This window comes from Cyanistes caeruleus, chromosome 5 (assembly GCF_971803275.1).
Source record: "Cyanistes caeruleus chromosome 5, bCyaCae1.hap1.1, whole genome shotgun sequence".
NCBI lineage: Eukaryota > Metazoa > Chordata > Aves > Passeriformes > Paridae > Cyanistes > Cyanistes caeruleus.
In genome coordinates this window covers 68,236,404-68,243,946 of record NC_141705.1, presented here as the reverse complement: position 1 = coordinate 68,243,946, position 7,543 = coordinate 68,236,404, and positions in this window count along the sequence as shown.

The window sequence follows — 7,543 nt, the reverse complement described above, 5'->3', positions numbered from 1 at the left end:
ATTCCTGTGAATTGGTAGGGTTTTGAAATGATTTAGGGAGTTTTGTGGGACTTCTCTGGAATTTTGTGTGTTTTTTCTGGAATTGTGTGGGATTCTGAGGAGACTTGAAGTATTTTGAGGAATTTTTCTTAGATTTTGTGGAAACTTGTGGAGGTTTTGTGGGATTTTTGTGTGATTTTGTGGGATATTGAGGCGATTTAGGGATCTTGAGGGATTTCTCATGTATTTTGTGGGATTTTTTGGAGATTTGGTGGGATATTTTTCTAGAATTTGGTTGTGTTTTGAGAAGATTTAGGGAATTTTGTGGTGTTTTTTCTTGAATTTTGTGGGAAACTGTGCTGATTTTATGGGGCGTTTCTGGAATTTGGTCGAGTTTTCAGAAGATTTAGGGATTTTTGTGAGATTTTTGTGGGATGTTCTGGGAATTGGTGGAGATTTTGTGGGACATTTCTGTGAATTGGTAGGGTTTTGAAATGATTTAGGGAGTTTTGTGGGACTTGTCTGGAATTTTGTGTGTTTTTTCTGGAATTGTGTGGGATTCTGAGGAGACTTGAAGAATTTTGAGGAATTTGTTTTAGATTTTGTGGGAATTTGTGGAGAATCTGTGGGATTTTACTGGAATTTGGTGGGCCTTTTCAAGGACTTTGTGTGGTTTTGAGGAGACTTGAAGAATTTTGAGGAATTTTTCTTAGATTTTGTGGAAACTTGTGGAGGTTTTGTGTGATTTTTGTGGGATTTTGTGGGATATTGAGGCGATTTCGGGATCTTGAGGGATTTTTCGTGTATTTTGTGGGATTTTGTGGAGATTTGGTGGGACATTTTTCTAGAATTTAGTCGTGTTTTGAGAAGATTTAGGGAATTTTGTGTGATTTTTCTGGGATTTTGTTGGATATTGAGGAGATTTTGTGGGATGTTTGTGGAACTTTGAGGGACTTTTCTGGAATTTGGTGAGATTCTGTAGAGAACTGAGAAATTATCAGGGATTTTTCATGTATTCTGTGGGAATTTGTGGAGATTTGATGGGATTTTTGTGGATTTTGGCCGTATTTTGAGAAGATTTAGGGAATTTTGTGTGATTTTTCTGGGATTTTGTTGGGTATTGAGGAAATTTTGTGGGATGTTTCTGGAATTTGGTGGGGCTTTTCAAGAATTTTGTGGTATTTTGAAAAGATTTAGGGAATTTTGTGTTGTTTTTTCTTGAATTTTGTGGGAAACTGTGCTGATTTTATGGGGCATTTCTGGAATTTGGTTGAGTTTTCAGAAGATTTAGGGATTTTTGTGGGATTTTTGTGGGATGTTCTGGGAATTGGTGGAGATTTTGTGGGACATTCCTGTGAATTGGTAGGGTTTTGAAATGATTTAGGGAGTTTTGTGGGACTTCTCTGGAATTTTGTGTGTTTTTTCTGGAATTGTGTGGGATTCTGAGGAGACTTGAAGAATTTTGAGGAATTTTTCTTAGATTTTGTGGAAACTTGTGGAGGTTTTGTGGGATTTTTGTGGGATTTTGTGGGATATTGAGGCGATTTAGGGATCTTGAGGGATTTCTCATGTATTTTGTGGGAATTTGTGGAGATTTGGTGGGATATTTTTCTAGAATTTGGTTGTGTTTTGAGAAGATTTAGGGAATTTTGTGGTGTTTTTTCTTGAATTTTGTGGGAAACTGTGCTGATTTTATGGGGCGTTTCTGGAATTTGGTCGAGTTTTCAGAAGATTAAGGGATTTTTGTGAGATTTTTGTGGGATGTTCTGGGAATTGGTGGAGATTTTGTGGGACATTCCTGTGAATTGGTAGGGTTTTGAAATGATTTAGGGAGTTTTGTGGGACTTCTCTGGAATTTTGTGTGTTTTTTCTGGAATTGTGTGGGATTCTGAGGAGACTTGAAGAATTTTGAGGAATTTTTCTTAGATTTTGTGGAAACTTGTGGAGGTTTTGTGGGATTTTTGTGGGATTTTGTGGGATATTGAGGCGATTTCGGGATCTTGAGGGATTTTTTGTGTATTTTGTGGGATTTTGTGGAGATTTGGTGGGACATTTTTCTAGAATTTAGTCGTGTTTTGAGAAGATTTAGGGAATTTTGTGTGATTTTTCTGGGATTTTGTTGGATATTGAGGAGATTTTGTGGGATGTTTGTGGAACTTTGAGGGACTTTTCTGGAATTTGGTGAGATTCTGTAGAGAACTGACGAATTATCAGGGGTATTTTCATGTATTCTGTGGGAATTTGTGGAGATTCGGTGGGATTTTTGTGGATTTTGGCCATGTTTTGAGAAGATTTAGGGAATTTTGTGGGATTTTTCCTGGAATTTTATTGGATACCGGGGAGATTTTGTGGGATGTTTTTGGAACTTTGTGGGACTTTTTAGGAATTTGGTGAGATTCTGTAGAGAACTGACGAATTATCAGGGATTTGTCATGTATTCTGTGGGAATTTGTGGAGATTCTGTGGGATTTTTTTGGATTTTGGCCGTGTTTTGAGAAGATTTAGGGAATTTTGTGTGACTTTTCTGGGATTTTGTTGGGTATTGAGGACATTTTGTGGGATGTTTCGGGAATTTGGTGGGGCTTTTCAAGAATTTTGTGGTATTTTGAAAAGATTTAGGGAATTTTGTGGTGTTTTTTCTTGAATTTTGTGGGAAACTGTGCTGATTTTATGGGGCGTTTCTGGAATTTGGTCGAGTTTTCAGAAGATTTAGGGATTTTTGTGAGATTTTTGTGGGATGTTCTGGGAATTGGTGGAGATTTTGTGGGACATTCCTGTGAATTGGTAGGGTTTTGAAATGATTTAGGGAGTTTTGTGGGACTTCTCTGGAATTTTGTGTGTTTTTTCTGGAATTGTGTGGGATTCTGAGGAGACTTGAAGTATTTTGAGGAATTTTTCTTAGATTTTGTGGAAACTTGTGGAGGTTTTGTGGGATTTTTGTGTGATTTTGTGGGATATTGAGGCGATTTAGGGATCTTGAGGGATTTCTCATGTATTTTGTGGGAATTTGTGGAGATTTGGTGGGATATTTTTCTAGAATTTGGTTGTGTTTTGAGAAGATTTAGGGAATTTTGTGGTGTTTTTTCATGAATTTTGTGGGAAACTGTGCTGATTTTATGGGGCGTTTCTGGAATTTGGTCGAGTTTTCAGAAGATTTAGGGATTTTTGTGAGATTTTTGTGGGATGTTCTGGGAATTGGTGGAGATTTTGTGGGACATTCCTGTGAATTGGTAGGGTTTTGAAATGATTTAGGGAGTTTTGTGGGACTTCTCTGGAATTTTGTGTGTTTTTTCTGGAATTGTGTGGGATTCTGAGGAGACTTGAAGAATTTTGAGGAATTTTTCTTAGATTTTGTGGAAACTTGTGGAGGTTTTGTGGGATTTTTGTGGGATTTTGGGGGATATTGAGGCAATTTAGGGATCTTGAGGGATTTTTCATGTATTTTGTGGGAATTTGTGGAGATTTGGTGGGATATTTTTCTAGAATTTGGTTGTGTTTTGAGAAGATTTAGGGAATTTTGTGGTGTTTTTTCTTGAATTTTGTGGGAAACTGTGCTGATTTTATGGGGCGTTTCTGGAATTTGGTCGAGTTTTCAGAAGATTTAGGGATTTTTGTGAGATTTTTGTGGGATGTTCTGGGAATTGGCGGAGATTTTGTGGGACATTCCTGTGAATTGGTAGGGTTTTGAAATGATTTAGGGAGTTTTGTGGGACTTGTCTGGAATTTTGTGTGTTTTTTCTGGAATTGTGTGGGATTCTGAGGAGACTTGAAGAATTTTGAGGAATTTGTTTTAGATTTTGTGGGAATTTGTGGAGAATCTGTGGGATTTTACTGGAATTTGGTGGGCCTTTTCAAGGACTTTGTGTGGTTTTGAGGAGACTTGAAGAATTTTGAGGAATTTTTCTTAGATTTTGTGGAAACTTGTGGAGGTTTTGTGTGATTTTTGTGGGATTTTGTGTGATATTGAGGCGATTTCGGGATCTTGAGGGATTTTTTGTGTATTTTGTGGGATTTTGTGGAGATTTGGTGGGACATTTTTCTAGAATTTAGTCGTGTTTTGAGAAGATTTAGGGAATTTTGTGTGATTTTTCTGGGATTTTGTTGGATATTGAGGAGATTTTGTGGGATGTTTGTGGAACTTTGAGGGACTTTTCTGGAATTTGGTGAGATTCTGTAGAGAACTGACGAATTATCAGGGGTATTTTCATGTATTCTGTGGGAATTTGTGGAGATTCGGTGGGATTTTTGTGGATTTTGGCCATGTTTTGAGAAGATTTAGGGAATTTGGTGTGATTTTTCTTGGATTTTGTTGGGTATTGAGGACATTTTGTGGGATGTTTCTGGAATTTGGTGGGGCTTTTCAAGAATTTTGTGGTATTTTGAAAAGATTTAGGGAATTTTGTGGTGTTTTTTCTTGAATTTTGTGGGAAACTGTGCTGATTTTATGGGGCGTTTCTGGAATTTGGTCGAGTTTTCAGAAGATTTAGGGATTTTTGTGAGATTTTTGTGGGATGTTCTGGGAATTGGTGGAGATTTTGTGGGACATTCCTGTGAATTGGTAGGGTTTTGAAATGATTTAGGGAGTTTTGTGGGACTTCTCTGGAATTTTGTGTGTTTTTTCTGGAATTGTGTGGGATTCTGAGGAGACTTGAAGAATTTTGAGGAATTTGTTTTAGATTTTGTGGGAATTTGTGGAGAATCTGTGGGATTTTACTGGAATTTGGTGGGCCTTTTCAAGGACTTTGTGTGGTTTTGAGGAGACTTGAAGAATTTTGAGGAATTTTTCTTAGATTTTGTGGAAACTTGTGGAGGTTTTGTGGGATTTTTGTGGGATTTTGTGGGATATTGAGGCGATTTCGGGATCTTGAGGGATTTTTTGTGTATTTTGTGGGAATTTGTGGAGATTTGGTGGGATATTTTTCTAGAATTTGGTCGTGTTTTGAGAAGATTTAGGGAATTTTGTGTGATTTTTCTTGAATTTTGTGGGATATTGAGGAGATTTTGTGGGATGTTTGTGGAACTTTGAGGGACTTTTCTGGAATTTGGTGAGATTCTGTAGAGAACTGAGAAATTATCAGGGATTTTTCATGTATTCTGTGGGAATTTGTGGAGATTTGATGGGATTTTTGTGGATTTTGGCCGTGTTTTGAGAAGATTTAGGGAATTTTGTGTGATTTTTCTTGGATTTTGTTGGGTATTGAGGAGATTTTGTGGGATGTTTCTGGAATTTGGTGGGGCTTTTCAAGAATTTTGTGGTATTTTGAAAAGATTTAGGGAATTTTGTGGTGTTTTTTCTTGAATTTTGTGGGAAACTGTGCTGATTTTATGGGGCGTTTCTGGAATTTGGTCGAGTTTTCAGAAGATTTAGGGATTTTTGTGAGATTTTTGTGGGATGTTCTGGGAATTGGTGGAGATTTTGTGGGACATTCCTGTGAATTGGTAGGGTTTTGAAATGATTTAGGGAGTTTTGTGGGACTTCTCTGGAATTTTGTGTGTTTTTTCTGGAATTGTGTGGGATTCTGAGGAGACTTGAAGAATTTTGAGGAATTTTTCTTAGATTTTGTGGAAACTTGTGGAGGTTTTGTGGGATTTTTGTGGGATTTTGGGGGATATTGAGGCAATTTAGGGATCTTGAGGGATTTTTCATGTATTTTGTGGGAATTTGTGGAGATTTGGTGGGATATTTTTCTAGAATTTGGTTGTGTTTTGAGAAGATTTAGGGAATTTTGTGGTGTTTTTTCTTGAATTTTGTGGGAAACTGTGCTGATTTTATGGGGCGTTTCTGGAATTTGGTCGAGTTTTCAGAAGATTTAGGGATTTTTGTGAGATTTTTGTGGGATGTTCTGGGAATTGGTGGAGATTTTGTGGGAGATTTCTGTGAATTGGTAGGGTTTTGAAATGATTTAGGGAGTTTTGTGGGACTTGTCTGGAATTTTGTGTGTTTTTTCTGGAATTGTGTGGGATTCTGAGGAGACTTGAAGAATTTTGAGGAATTTGTTTTAGATTTTGTGGGAATTTGTGGAGAATCTGTGGGATTTTACTGGAATTTGGTGGGCCTTTTCAAGGACTTTGTGTGGTTTTGAGGAGACTTGAAGAATTTTGAGGAATTTTTCTTAGATTTTGTGGAAACTTGTGGAGGTTTTGTGTGATTTTTGTGGGATTTTGTGGGATATTGAGGCGATTTCGGGATCTTGAGGGATTTTTTGTGTATTTTGTGGGATTTTGTGGAGATTTGGTGGGACATTTTTCTAGAATTTGGTCGTGTTTTGAGAAGATTTAGGGAATTTTGTGTGATTTTTCTGGGATTTTGTTGGATATTGAGGAGATTTTGTGGGATGTTTGTGGAACTTTGAGGGACTTTTCTGGAATTTGGTGAGATTCTGTAGAGAACTGATGAATTATCAGGGGTATTTTCATGTATTCTGTGGGAATTTGTGGAGATTCGGTGGGATTTTTGTGGATTTTGGCCATGTTTTGAGAAGATTTAGGGAATTTGGTGTGATTTTTCTTGGATTTTGTTGGGTATTGAGGACATTTTGTGGGATGTTTCTGGAATTTGGTGGGGCTTTTCAAGAATTTTGTGGTATTTTGAAAAGATTTAGGGAATTTTGTGGTGTTTTTTCTTGAATTTTGTGGGAAACTGTGCTGATTTTATGGGGCGTTTCTGGAATTTGGTCGAGTTTTCAGAAGATTTAGGGATTTTTGTGAGATTTTTGTGGGATGTTCTGGGAATTGGTGGAGATTTTGTGGGACATTCCTGTGAATTGGTAGGGTTTTGAAATGATTTAGGGAGTTTTGTGGGACTTCTCTGGAATTTTGTGTGTTTTTTCTGGAATTGTGTGGGATTCTGAGGAGACTTGAAGTATTTTGAGGAATTTTTCTTAGATTTTGTGGAAACTTGTGGAGGTTTTGTGGGATTTTTGTGTGATTTTGTGGGATATTGAGGCGATTTAGGGATCTTGAGGGATTTCTCATGTATTTTGTGGGAATTTGTGGAGATTTGGTGGGATATTTTTCTAGAATTTGGTTGTGTTTTGAGAAGATTTAGGGAATTTTGTGGTGTTTTTTCTTGAATTTTGTGGGAAACTGTGCTGATTTTATGGGGCGTTTCTGGAATTTGGTCGAGTTTTCAGAAGATTTAGGGATTTTTGTGAGATTTTTGTGGGATGTTCTGGGAATTGGTGGAGATTTTGTGGGACATTCCTGTGAATTGGTAGGGTTTTGAAATGATTTAGGGAGTTTTGTGGGACTTGTCTGGAATTTTGTGTGTTTTTTCTGGAATTGTGTGGGATTCTGAGGAGACTTGAAGAATTTTGAGGAATTTTTCTTAGATTTTGTGGAAACTTGTGGAGGTTTTGTGGGATTTTTGTGTGATTTTGTGGGATATTGAGGCGATTTCGGGATCTTGAGGGATTTTTTGTGTATTTTGTGGGATTTTGTGGAGATTTGGTGGGATATTTTTCTAGAATTTGGTCGTGTTTTGAGAAGATTTAGGGAATTTTGTGTGATTTTTCTTGAATTTTGTTGGATATTGAGGAGATTTTGTGGGATGTTTGTGGAACTT